Consider the following 15000-nt stretch of genomic DNA (forward strand, 5'->3'; position numbering starts at 1 on the left):
GTGCAGTTACGGTTCGACGTAAATAATAGAAAGGAGTGGTTTTTAATTCTCAAATGTTTGCAGTTACGGTTCGGCACAATAAACAGAGAGAAGTGGTTTTAATTAGCAAATGTTTGCAGTTACGGTTCGACACAATAAACAGAAAGGAATGGTTTTAATTGGCAAATGTTTGTCCACATATATTCTATATCCTTCACGGCCTTAGATGAGAGAGGTGCCCGTTAATATGGAGGTACTGCTTAGCTATTAGCATACGAGTAGCCCTCCACAAGTCTTTTTAGTGCCATTTTGGCAAATGCTGGAATCATGGACGCGGTCGGGTTGACATTTAAAGGACTGAGCAGGTGTTGAGCGCCTTAATGCGGGTTGAGAGATCTTCCTTGTTCTTCCCTCTGATAAGGTTAAATACTAACTTCGTTTTGGGGGCGGTTGGCGGTAGTCTTTAATGCACCCTGACGTTTATTAAGATCAAAGGAAATTAAGAACGTTAGATGTATCCTCTTCCCGGCTCTCACATATTGTTAATCGTTGGAGTAACCAGCGGAATAATACCCCATTAACTGATTATCTACATTTATCACTGTTTCATCAAATTCATGTCTTGAGGATCCACGAATAATTAGTATTTACTTGGAAGCCAAATGGATACATTAATGCAATTAGCCTGGAGTGAACGACTTCCTGAATCTTAACTACCTGATGTAAATGCATTAGACAAGCTGACTGCATTCCGGAGGGTCTTCAAGGTTAATTGAGCTTTAGTGGGAATCTCGAGATAAATTTGCCAAAGCATACATGAGAACACGAGTCTGAGGAAGAATGGAAATCATCAGTTCAGATGAAAATGAAGCAACAATCTTTAGGGTCTTAGAACAGCGTTCTACGTTGGTTAAAGATATGAAATTCATATGAAATTTCGTCTATCAAATATTTGTTTTCTCGTGCTAAAATTTATTCTTAATGGAAGATACAATGCTTAATTTTTAAAAGAATTTTCGTCGTCAGCATCAGTTTAAATGAAGATAGTAAGGACAGTCTCGTGTTAAGAAAACAAGAAAAAAAAATAATATTGTTAATATGAAAATAGTACAGCTTCGTTAAAAAAAAGACGATAAATAATATATAATCTTGAACCCTTTAACTTTCTTCACTGACGGCTCTAAATCCTTCTTTTACACACGGGGAAAGAAATAAAATGCAATTTAAAGAATAAACTACCGAAGGTTCTTCGATACTTCAAAGCGATTCCCTGATGAGACGATTCCTTCTGTCAGGGAACTGGGAATATGATCTCTCAAGACGGAATCGATCAGCTGATTGCGTCGTAAATCCTTTCTGATTTTTATTGGCTTCTTGCATGCGATGAGTTTCTGAATAACGCCTTTTTTTAATCGTTTTTTTTTTTTTTTTTTTTTTTTTTTAAAGAGTTCCTTCCCCCATCCTTCTTCATTTCTGTTTATTTATGTCAAATCTTCCATTTCATTCACTTTTGGGGGATGGGCAATTCGTATTAGTAAGTAATATAAATATTCAATAGACAATGTTCTATATTGTATGCCTGGACCTTAAATATTCTCAGTATCTGTAGTAATTATTTGAGATTAATTTTGTTGACGGTATATCTTATTACCTCTCGAGTAAGAATCTGGGAACGTTAATGAATTCCAATGGAAATCGGGAAAGATTCCAAAGTGTTTAGGGCTTTCCGATATTAAAATGACTCTCCGTCTCTGAAAAAATGTCCACCAGTTTAAATGCGAAATTTCATGTCCTGCTGTCATCATTAAGAAAAATGTTCACATAATCTCTTATAAATTGTGTAGAGATACGATGAAATATTTCAAATTTTTAGAGAATTCTGATCCAGTTTTGAAGAACAGTTTATGGATGTATATTTGGCATCGGAAAAAAATCTTCAATAATACGATAAAAAAAAACGTTTTGGTGGAATTATCTTACCTATTCAGTCTTCTCTCTCTCTCTCTCTCTCTCTCTCTCTCTCTCTCTCTCTCTCTCTTCTCTCTCTCTCCAAGGAATGTGACAAATACATTTACGTAGAAGGAATTCTACAAATGAACGAAGGAAAATACAAAATAAATTGTCTTTCATTCTACGCCAATTGATTTGCATCGCCGAATAGCAATAATGTTACGGGGGAGAGAATTAATGAGTTGGACTTTGATAGGCGACCTCAGTCGGGTGGCAGATATTGGGAATTAATTGAGGCGAGGCGATGAAGTAGCTAATGAAATTGCCTTCAGCTGTCTGTTGTGGTTCCCATATGTTATACAAAGAGCGAAGGAAAGGGTGAATTATTGAGAAGGAAAGCTGTTTGGCTTTCCGACAGGGCTGAGAGACTCAATCTTGAATCCTCCTGCATGTAACGTGCAGTTTGTAAATCTGCTGGATTCCCTTCGTTTGCACCGAAAATTATGATGAAAAGTCACGAAAAGATGTGAAAATATTAACGTCACGAAACATATTTATCGAGGGTTTTGCGTGGCCTTTAAGAATTAAATGAAAAGAAAAAGTCCTGGAAAATTTAGGATGATCTTCATATAAAGCATTTTGTGTTTATTTATAGTAAAAAGTAGCTACAGTCACTCAAAAAAAATATATATTCTCCGTGTTTTATAAAACGTTGTTAGTCCCTTCCAATTTAGACATCGCTTATTCATTCTTCATCTTTCTTAGAATGACAAAGCTCAAAGGAAAATATTTAGGAAAAGTATGAGAAATGTATCACGATCAGTTACTGATGCAATGTGGGGTCTGCCATGGGAGGATGAAACCATCAGTCTTTGGAAGTTTGAATTTCAAGTCAGTACCATGTGAATAGGTTTCATCTAATGAAATAATAATATATAATACATTTAATGTTAGAGGTTAATTGACTTCGAAGCAGTGAATAAAATATGTCAGAAATATAAACGCAGACCAATCTCCCAGTTTTAAAAATAGCCAAAAATTATTAATAAACAATAACGCCACCGTTTCCTCTTCGGGAACTGCGTTCTGTAGTTTCTATCTGTCCTGTACAACGTTTTTTTGTTTTTTAAATAAGATTACTCCTAATCTCTCATCTGTTCCCCCTCTAATTTCCCTGTCTGAAATTTTTAACTCTTACACGAGAACAAAATATGTAAGATATATAAACCCAGACCAATCTCCAAGTTTTAAAATTAACCACAAATTAATAAACAATAACTCGACGGTTTCCTCCTCGGAAACTAGGTTCTGTAGTTTCTATCTGTCCTGTATAAGGTTTTCTTATAATAAGATCACCCCTAATCTCTCATCTGTTCCCCCTCTGATTTCCCTGTCTGAATAGACGGACCTTTTACCTGTCTGAATAGACGGATCTTTTCACGGACCTTTTCCGTCTGAATAGACGGACCTTTTCCTTGTCTAAATAGACGGACTTTATCTTTTCATTTATTGGACTGAACGTTTTTTTTTTTGTGTGTGTATGTGTTTTTTGTGGACCTCTGACAACAGTGATAATTTTTTTTACCTACTTGCATCGGTACTTCCCTTTCTCAAGACTTCTTCCCACATGGATGTGGTCTTTTTATTTGACCAGTATTGCGATTCATGAAAAGTTTGAAATATGGTAGCAGCAGTATTACCATTGGGAGGACGATTGAAATCGTTCGTGATGATAATTTATGTATATAATGATTGCTAGTAATGCTGCTGCAATATATAATGCTTGATTCACTAACAAAACCAACTGGTTAGCCTCTCTCTCTCTCTCTCTCTCTCTCTCTCTCTCTCTCTCTCTCTCTCTCCCTTACGCATTCACAATCTTTATTAGGAAGAAGTCTGTGGAATTCAAATGCTGCTAATCCTGACTAAAAGTGTGTATACGTGCTTATCATCAGAGCGTTCGTATGTGTGTGTGTGTGTGTTAGAGAGAGAGAGAGAGAGAGAGAGAGAGAGAGATGAGTCATCTCTTCTCTTACTTTATTATGCATTCCACACAACGCATCGCTTTCATGGACATATTCACTTTGTTAAACGCTTTCTGTTGTACTGAAGATCTTCATTCCCATCCTATAAACGCTTCCCCGTCAGGGTTCATCTTTAAGTCCCCCAGTTGCTTTTAGACCACCCCCCCCCCCCCCCCCCCCCACCCCCCCCCTTTTTCGTTCTGTTACACGCATGATCCTCCCAAAGCCATAAAATTCAAATAGGATTTCGACATTTTATTCTGGAAAATGGAGACTGGAATGAAATGAAAACACCGGTACCACTGACTAGACAATGACGAGATTAATCAGTTGGGTGATATTTGTATGCTTTTCTAATATAATTTCTTAAATATCATCGCGTATCGTCTGCCCATGAAAATAATTAGTTCAGTACGAGTATATCACATTCACCAGGGATTCTGAAAAATCTGTATCTTGTATGTTATTTGTATTTTCAGAAGGAGGTATCCATCCGCTCCCTCTGTTCGGGATTAAAATGCGAAGTAAGATACAAATGTCCATCATGGATATCAACTCGTAATTCAACTGAAGTTACTTTTTGAGGTCAAATAATACTCGTACAATTATTAAAGTATTGTTCTTTGTAAATTGTGTTCATTATGAGATCGTGTATGCCGTCGGTACTCCTATTCTCATACAAAATATATAAGTCTATACAAGTTATTACAAATCTGAGAATATCGATAAATATGGAATAATATACAAAATACAGATTTTTCAGAATCCCTGGAGAATGTCATAAAATTATACTCGCACTGTGTTCATTATTTTCATGGGCAGACGATACGCGATGATATTCAAGAAATTATATCATTAAATGCAACGCACAGTTTTAGTTGAAGAGGTTACTAGAGAATTAGACATTTGTTCATTTACAGTGACACTGAAACTAAAAGGTATAATGCGAGATCAGTATAATGAAATGAACAGAAAAGTGTATCAAGACGAAAGACGAAAACATGATAATAAAATCAAATTGAGAGAGAGAGAGAGAGAAGAGAGAGAGAGAGAGAGAGAGAGAGAGAGAGAGAACAACATAGACTATCTGAGCCAGTAAAGTGTCAGATTGCTGTGTAATCTGACAATAATCAAAGGCCATTTTCATTTGTACTAATAGAGTGGAATTTTCACATAAGAGGTTAAAAAAGTATATCTTAGTTTTACCAGACCACTGAGCTGATTAACAGCTCTTCTAGGGCTGGCACGAAGGATTAGATATTTTTACGTGACTAGGAACCAACTGGTTACCGAGCAACGGGACCTACAGCTTATTGTGGGATCCGAACCACATTTTATCGAGAAATGAATTTCTATCACCAGAAATAAATTCCTCCGGTTCCGCGTTCGCCGAGCCGAGAATCGAACTTCGGACCACCGGATCGGTAGCCGCGCGCGAAATGCACCCGGCCAACGTGGAACTCACAGAAGAGGTGAACATAATTATGGACATCATGAACAAGCAAGACATTTCAAAAGGTGATAAAAACATTAACCGAACGAAAGCTGATAAATCAGCCTCACAGGTAATTAAGTCAAATTGATTATGTAGGAAAACTGAAAAAAAGTTTTGAATGATGATTATACATTCGAAAATACTAATAAAATTGCCTTTCCATTTCACCAGAAGTAAGAATCTGAGAGGCAGATAAAAAAGAAAATGAAAATTCAAAATTGAGGATGCACACGATATAACGCCAGGAAATTGAAACGAAGAAGAGAGTAAAACGTTACGAGGAAAATGAAATGGAGAAAATAATCTTAACAGTAAAATCTGCTGGACGAAAGGTAAAATGCATATTTACCTCCCGTCCTAGAGCAGTCCCCTGTTCCTGTCTGAAAAATGAACATCAAGTTGTAGTCATTTAAGGTGCAATCATATCTATGAGATGGCAAATAAACAAGACTTCAAAGGTGATGATAACAGACAATCTTGCAAATGCTCTGGCATACTCAGTCTTTTAATTTTTAGATTTCTATTTACTAATAAATCATATATTTGTTGACGACTCCACAATCATATATCAAAATATATTTCTATGTAAAAAAAAAAAAAAAAAATAAAAAGACTCGAACACCGTTCATCAACGCAGACATTTTAACGTCTACACTGATGAGGAACACCGTTCAGTCGTTCGAAAGTCTTTGGTTTTTACATAGAAATATATTTTGATACATAATTGTGGATTTTTTAACAATTTGTTTTCACAAGACTGTGAATTTCTTAACAAATTATATAATGTTTTAATGACAAAAGATCTCGGCAATTGTCCATCTCTGTCGTCTGTCTGTCTGTCTGTCTGTTTTCAGGTCGTCCCTGATCACACAATTTTTCAACTAGAGACTGACAATGACTGCCTCACTTCAATTAAACAGCATAAAAGGTGAGAAAAGAACCATTACTCTTCATTGTAAAAAAAAGTCCCCATTAGCCATTTTATACTGTTTAAATGCAAACAAATGAAGCTTCAGTCTGGAAGACTGGTTCCCGAGTCATGGAGACTGCAATGGAAGAAAGATGGGAACGAACACAAATTGCTTTTCCATGCCTCTGTGGTGACATTAACTACTATATTAAATCCAAACTTTCGTGTGTTAATCTTCATGGCGGCGGAACTAACCCATTTCCACCTTGAATTTCAATACATTTATATCTATTTATTTTTTGTTCTTTTTAACCAAGTGAGATCTCTTATTTCTGCATTGCCCTGTACCTTCTCTTACTTCCTAAAGAGCACCATATTCTTTGGAAGCTTGAAGTTCAAGTCAATGGCCCCTAGGGGGCTTTTTCCATATGAACAGAGGGTTCTTCGTCTTTTGAATAGTAACGAGAGTAAAAGGTTTTCCTACATTCTTAGGTGTGTCAGTTATATCTTCCTCTCTTTTATCAGTCGAGTTCCATTACTATACTCTGTTTTTTTCCATCTGTCCATCCGCCTGTGGTGTTTGCGCATGGTAACACTGTGTCCTGGGCTTTAAATAATATCCTATTTCGAATACTTACGGTGTAATTCGCGTACAGTAAATTATTAAAACACGTTTCAGTTGCAAATGTGCACCCAGATATCCGTTTATTTACCTAAAACTCATGCATAGCGTAACTATCTAAAGCCCGGGACGCAGTGTTACCATACGCAAACACCACAGGCGGGTGGACAGATGAAGAAAAAACAGAGTATAGGTAAGTCCCGTTAACTACCACCCGGAACCTTCCTTGGACAAAGCGGGACGCCATACCTTAAACACCAACCATAGAATCCTCTTGAAAAATTATCTCATTTTCCTTCCAACACTGAAAATCCCTTTCGATTGCTTCACCTCACCTAACCCAATATTGCCAAACCTAACCAAGGGACACAAAAAAAAGAAGAAGAAGAAGAAGAAGAAGAAGAAGAAGAAGAAGAAGAAGAATAAAAACGCGGCTAGTGCAATACTAGTATACATCTCGGGAATTTGCATCCGGTTCTAACAGAATTTTTCTATTTATTTCAATATTTTTGAAAATTCTCGTCCAGCTCCGATTAACATCAGCACTTTATTTTTTGCTGATGTTCAGCAAAATAATAGTTTTAAATGTTCGGATGTTCATGAACGTCAACCAGCTACCCATCATTTCGACAGTTAATATATGCAAAGGATTGTATCACTGAACAAACATTAAGGTTAAAAATGTCCCACTAAACATACTAATGTGAACTAAGACGTCTAAACAGCACTTCATTCTTTGAATTTCAAATATATATACATATATATGTCTGTGTGTATTTCTATAAAAATACATTTGTGGAATAGAATAAATTCCATGAAGATGTTACAGTGACTCTGAAATCTATGACGAGAAGAGCATCGCCTCTGGTGTTGGAACAGCGCCCAGTTATCTTGCAGTCATAAATGCAATATTCCCCAAGGATGTCATATTGCAGCCATTATTATTATTTATATTATTATTTCAGTAGAAGAAACCTACTCACATGGAAGAAGAACACCAAAGGGGCCACTGACTTGAAATTCAAGCTTCCAAAAAATATTGGTTTCAACCTCCCACCACTAAAGACCCCACACTGCAACAGTAACTGATCATGATACAGAGCCATTGATTTTTCATCGCCATGGGGAGACGCGATCCCCCCGCGACTTGTGAGTGGAATCCACGACACCAACCACTTTATCAGCGGACTAGGTAATGAGAGCATTCAGTGCCCTACTCTAAACAGCTGATCAACACTTGCATAGTTGCAACTATCAACAAAGTTGGTGCCTCCTTATTTGTTCGCTGTTTTTCCTGACCAAAGGGAGCTTCTGTTGTCTTCCGTCCGGAATAAAGGAAACCAAATATCTCTACGTAGAAGCGAGTTATCTGTATAATTACTCTTTGTACTACTACTTCAGCAACTGTGTGGAAATTGCCAACTATCATTTTCCTCATTTTATCTCGTGTATCTTAATTGTGTGCATAGAATGCCTCTACTTTGTGTACTCTATGTAAATGGCCATGAGGTGAAATAAAGAATATTATTGTTGTTATTATTACATAGACAACGGTCTCTCTCCCAACTCGTGATCGTCAAGAGGAAGAAATATTTCTTACCTGGAATCGTTGGTTAAGTGTTTTTCAATTAACCTCAAACTTTCTGGACCAATAACGTTGGCTATAACGAGATTATCCCAAAAGAATTGTCATAAACGATCAATGATAATATATTTTTTTTTCTCTCTCTCCCCTTATCTATATAATCTAAACACATACTTGTCTGGCTATCTCTTAATATCTATTTGTTTGTGACGTCTGTTCAAGAGATTTACACCGCTGACTTCTATCTATCTGCTTCCCATATTGTGACTATCAATCTTCCCACGAATCTAAAGAATTATGAGAACAACGTAAAAGTTTCTCCCTTCTGGACAAAATAAAGAAGAAAAAAGGTTGAGGCTCCATGAAGTTTTGATGATTAAGCACCGGCGTGAAAGTTCTCGTCAGTGGACCTTTGCAAGAAAACCTTTCCCCAGTTAATTAGGGAATTCTTCGGCCTCGAAGATCTGGAGGTTTTCTTCTCGTTCCAGTTTTTGATCGTCTTTTTCCATCTGATGGACGATGGCACCGACAACCTCATTTCATCAGGAAGTCCCAGAATGAAAAAAAGCAGGGCTGTTCGGGTGTTGTTGAGAGACGAGCTGAATCGAACCCAGACGGAAAAATAGATCCACCGCATGATAGGGGAATGGTTATTATTACGGGTACGACCAACCCTCAGATTGCTGATCTCTACAGAGTAAAGGCAGGAGTTTGTGATTATGATTATGACCTTCGTCTAATCATCTCCTTAAGTTTCATCTTTATAGAAACTAGGTCACTGGGTCATGAAGCGCCGGTCCAATAAAAAGAGTATTGTCTGTCATTCCATTTTTGAGTTTTGACATACAGGGTCATAGAAAGTAAATATTCTCGTTTGGTCCGCAAGAATTGCAAACTGAAATTCGAGATATAGATACAAGTTTTTTTTTTTGAGCAGATTTTTGGATTTTATTTTCACTGACAAGATTTTCAACGTTAAGTGTTTCAGTTTATAACGAGCAGCGAATTTCACATTTACCCAGCAAGTTCCTCTTGGTGGACCTAGTGCAACGGCGATGAAATCCATTCTGGCTCGTGTAAGTTGAGGAAAATAGCAAAGAGACCTGACTGCAACCGTTTAATAATTGCTGGAAATGCTTCACTGAGGGTGCCTAACGTTTCCAAATTTCACCAGGAACTAAAACTAAAAAAAACTCTTGATCATCTATATATATATATATATATATTATATATATATATATATATATATATATATATATGATAGATATAAATAAAATATATATATATATATATATGTAAATATAAATATATATATATAAATAAATATATATATATATATATATATATATATATATATATATATATATATATTATATATATATATATATATATATATTCAGTATATATATATATAATATATATATATATATATATATATATATATATATATATATATATATATATATATGATATATATATATTATAGAAATATATATTCCACACGGGTATACTATATATATATATATATATATATATATATATATATATATGTGTGTGTGTGTGTGTAGTATATAAATTGAATAAATAGTGTTGCTGGCACCTATAGAGGTCCCATGGCTAACTTTCACCTTAAATAAAATCAAAACTGCTGAGGCTAGAGGCTGCAATTTGGCATGATTAATGATTGGAGGGTTGGATGATCAACATAATTTGCAGCCCTCTAACTTCAGTAGTATTTAAGATCTATGGGCGGACAGGAAAAGTGCGGACGGAGAGACAAATAGACATCTCAATAGTTTTTTTTTTATGAAAACTAATAAAAAGGAGTCCTCAGAGATGCTAAAGAGACTCGTTTACACTCGTTTCCCTTCCGAAACTCGTTGGGGTTAACGAAGTATCGATGCAAGTGAAAGGAAACGAACTTTGAGATGGGCGACTCTTCTGGGATTACATAGCGCTCATAAAACGGGCAGCAGAAAAACATAAAAAAAAGAGGATTTTGTATACCCACTGTTGGTTATAAGTTGCACTAATAGGAATTAAAGTCTCCATAAAACATAAAATCTGAGTTTATATCTCAGCTTCATGGAGTTTTCCTCCGCGTATCATCGAGGGATAGAGAATATATACTTTTTTATATTTTTCTGTTGAGGTATTCTTGCTACCGCTATGTAGGTGGAAGGAGATTCACGCCCTTCCCCCGTCCCCTTTTATTATTACAAAGTTTAATCTAACATCGAATATTTATAACTTCCCAATAAATTACCTTTTGTTCTAAGGGGTCACAATAATAAAAATGTTTTAAAAGTCTCGTATAATTTATAAACACTTTACAAAAGCTTTCGCACCCTTCCCTGGGTTCCTCTTCAGTCCAAAAAAAATTACCTTTTGTTATCAATATGAATATAGAGATGCGCTTCCTGCTCTATCCGCGTTCATATTTGTGATTGCTGACTATCTCCCATTGAAATTATTTTGAAACAGACATTATTTTGAAGCATAATATATCATTTTTGAGACCTAGACATAAAAAAAAAAATATGCGGTCTACCGGAGCCATGCACTGAAAGAGTACATTCCAGATGAAAAATTCAAGCCAAGACGTTTTTCTTCGCACAACAGAAATAATTTACATAAGTCTGTGGAACCTTTAAACATCCATGGAGAGGAACACAATGGTGCATGCATAACTGCCGATTCCCACATCTGGGATCGTAGAAATGCACATAACTCTGTTCAGTAATTATAAATAGGCATAAACGTAGGTTGCTTATCACGTCTCTCTCTCTCTCTCTCTCTCTCTCTCTCTCTCCCTGTATATATATATATATATATATATATATATATATATATATAATATATATATTATATATATATATATATATATATAATCATATATATATATATATATATATATATATATATATATATATATATATATATATATATCTATATACTATATACCAAAATGTACATATATATCTATCTATATATAATATATATAATTATATATATATTATATATATATATAATATATAATATCATATTATATTACTTATAGATCTATCTAATATATATATTATATATATAGATAATATCTAATATAGATATATATTGATATGTATATCGATGTATATATATATATATATATATATATATATAATATATATATATATATATATATATATAATATATGTATATGAGAATTCCCATTATCAGCAAATGGGAATGAGGAAAAAAAAAAGATGCATTAAGCCAAACAAGGAAGATGAACAAATGTCTATACACACCCACCCTCAACCATAATTTTTCGTTGCTAAAACAACAAACGTTTTTACTTCCAGTAATAAAAAAAATCCTTTATAAACAATTAACGAAACGTACAGCAATCTGTAAGCGCCGTAAGTCATTCAGTACGATAATAATTCATGTAACATGGCGTTACATTGAATGACAACACTAGTTTCCCCCAAAAAATCACATTTTACCCCTAACTAAAATGCAGGTCATAGCAACACTAACATCTTGCGATGTTCGCTCTTTCGCGTGGAAATGAAGGTCCAACGCAAACACCTCACGAAAGAAACCTATTTACACGAAATACAACGGAAGATTACTCTCTAGTGCAATACCGTTCTGTTAGCAAAGCGGGGAAATGACGTTTTTCTGAGACTTCTTCACAGATCTTCCAAGATTTTTAACATCCGCAGCATTTACAGATAACATAACTCCCAGTTATGGAAGTACATTCACATTAATTACGAATATTGGTAAGAGAACATACCTCTCACTTTATGGGAATCCATTCACATTAACTGCAATTGCTGGAATGCTATATTGGCCTACAAAGTAATTCAAGGGTATGTATTTTTCTTAGCCACTTATGGAGGAGGGAGGAGCTTATGCAAAATAAAAGTCTTGCTGGAAAGGCGCAGGAAGAGAAAAGGAAGACCTGGAAGAGATGAAATTGAAGATTTGCTAAAACAAGATGGTCTGAATATACAGGCGATACATAAAAATCAATGATGAGACAAAAGACTTGTTTGTGCATTCTTAATTCATCTGTCAGAGGATGAATGTGATGCTGAGTACGGCCTACTAAAACGGCGCCCCCTTTTTTGTATATTTTGTCATCATGCATACCCCGTACAGCTTTTTACACTTCATTCTCAGACCTCTCCATTAACTGTTTCATAACAAACGTGGTTCACACAACCGTCTCCTCGTCGATGTTCACACTCTTCTTCGTCTATCTGTCACTCTGTAATTTCCGTTTTACAAAGGAAGAATTATTCCCTTTGTCCATTCTTTTGAAATCTTTCTATTAATCAGACATACCTTACACACCCTGGTCAGTCACCTCGATTATTCTTCCGCCACTCTCTTACTTACTGCCCGCTTTGACATTGTGGCGGCACAAACAGCCGTGACTGAGAACAGTTGCTTATTATCTGGAACTGATATAACCCCCAAAAGTCACAAAATAAATCCAACGAAATAGGATGCAATGCAATAAACAGAGACGTAAATATGTTTTCGAAAGATACCATCTATTGTGAATATGAAACCATCGACAAACAATCTATGAACTGCAAAAGCAAAAGAGATAAATCAAAGGTTGGGCAAATCCACGGCTGCAGAAGCTAATCTGATACTCCTAGGATCATGATTCCTGCAATTCAATGGCTGGCTGGAATCCCTTTGGCAAATCATCAGCTAAATACGACAATCCCCAACGTCAGCGGATACATTGTCAATTCAGCCGCATTCGGGATGGCATGCTTCATAATACTATTATCTTCCCGAACGATTATCTTCCTCAACTGATTTACCGCGATTAGTCTCAAACCACGACTGGAAGGGTGGAAGACGAAGGTTACTATAGTAGATTTACATCACCGGTGCATTTGATGTTTAGGCCAGTCCCTTACGACGTTCCTGATTGGCTGTTGATAAGCCAATCACGGGGCTGGAAACTCAGTTTCTCTCCAGAGTTCACATAGGCAGCATCTGTGTTCCGCGCTCTCCTGAGGGATACTTTTGAAAGGAAAGGCGGAACATACATTATGCCTACGTGAACTCTCTCGAGAGACTCAGTTTCCGGCCCTGTCATTGGCTTATCAACAGCCAATCAGGAGCGTCGTAAGGGACTGGCCTAGACATCAAATGCATGGCTGATGTGAATCTACTATAGCTCCGAAATATTTGCTGCCTGATAATATTCCAATGAAGGGAAGGGTGAGATTGAAAGAAAAATAAAATAGAAGTCAAAGAAAAACTCAGTCATATGAGAAAACGCCCCATATTGTTCAACATTCCAATGAGAGAGATATGAAAATAGACAGAGAGGAACTCAGTCATGTGAGAAAATAAAGTAAGAAACGACAGGCTTATTGTGTATGTTATTAGAAAATAAAAGGATTCTTAATCTATATCATGAACGCTAGAATCATTTTGCTCTGTTGCTTAGCCTTCTAAAATGCAGAATAAAGTCAAGTACTTTACATCTCTGAGTAGGGTATCTGTCTGTCTGTCTGTCTCTACACCACACACACACACACACACACACACACACACATATATATATATATATATATATATATATATATATATATATATATATATATATATATATATATATATATATAAATGTATATATATAGAAAATATACATTTTATATAGTATATATATATATATATATATATATATATATATATATATATATATATACACATATGCTTCGGATGCACGATCCATGGCTACCTTTAACCTTAAATGTAATAAAAATTACGGGGGTTAGAGGGCTGCAATTCTGTACGCTTGATGATTGCAAGGTGAATGATTAAAATACCAGTTTGTAGCCCTTTAGCCTCAGTTGCATTTTAGATCTGAGGGCAGACAATATAAAGTGCGGACGGACGGACGGACAAAGCCAGCACAATAGTTTTCTTTAACAGATATAAAGCGAAAAGTAATATCACTTCATTCGGCATTCTGATCCGGCAAGATTCTGACTCCCTGAAGAGAAAAGGAGATTAACGGTCCTATCTAAGAGCACTGCCGAACCTGTAATCAGCACCTCCTTTCAGCGATAAAAGGTGACAAACACGATACACGAACGCATCTATTTATTCATTAGTTTGTTAATTAATTCATTTTTCTTTTCGATAAGTGATCTCATCTTTATGTATTTCCCTTTACCTTCTGTTACCTCTCTTTTAATGAGCGCCATATTCTTTGGAAGCTTGAATTTCAAGTCAATAGCCCTTGTTGTGGACTTGTCAAAGAAAGTGGGCGTTGTGGTCAGTAGCAGATTGTGAAAGATTTGCGAGTCGCCCAGATGTTTGCTTTCAGACTCCGAGTCTCTCGCACGCGAGAAACTGACAACAGAGGTGGCGGATGATTGCTAACCATTTCCGTAATGATACTTATGA

The sequence above is a fragment of the Macrobrachium nipponense genome, chromosome 14, assembly GCF_015104395.2.
Source record: "Macrobrachium nipponense isolate FS-2020 chromosome 14, ASM1510439v2, whole genome shotgun sequence".
NCBI classification, from domain to species: Eukaryota; Metazoa; Arthropoda; class Malacostraca; order Decapoda; family Palaemonidae; genus Macrobrachium; species Macrobrachium nipponense.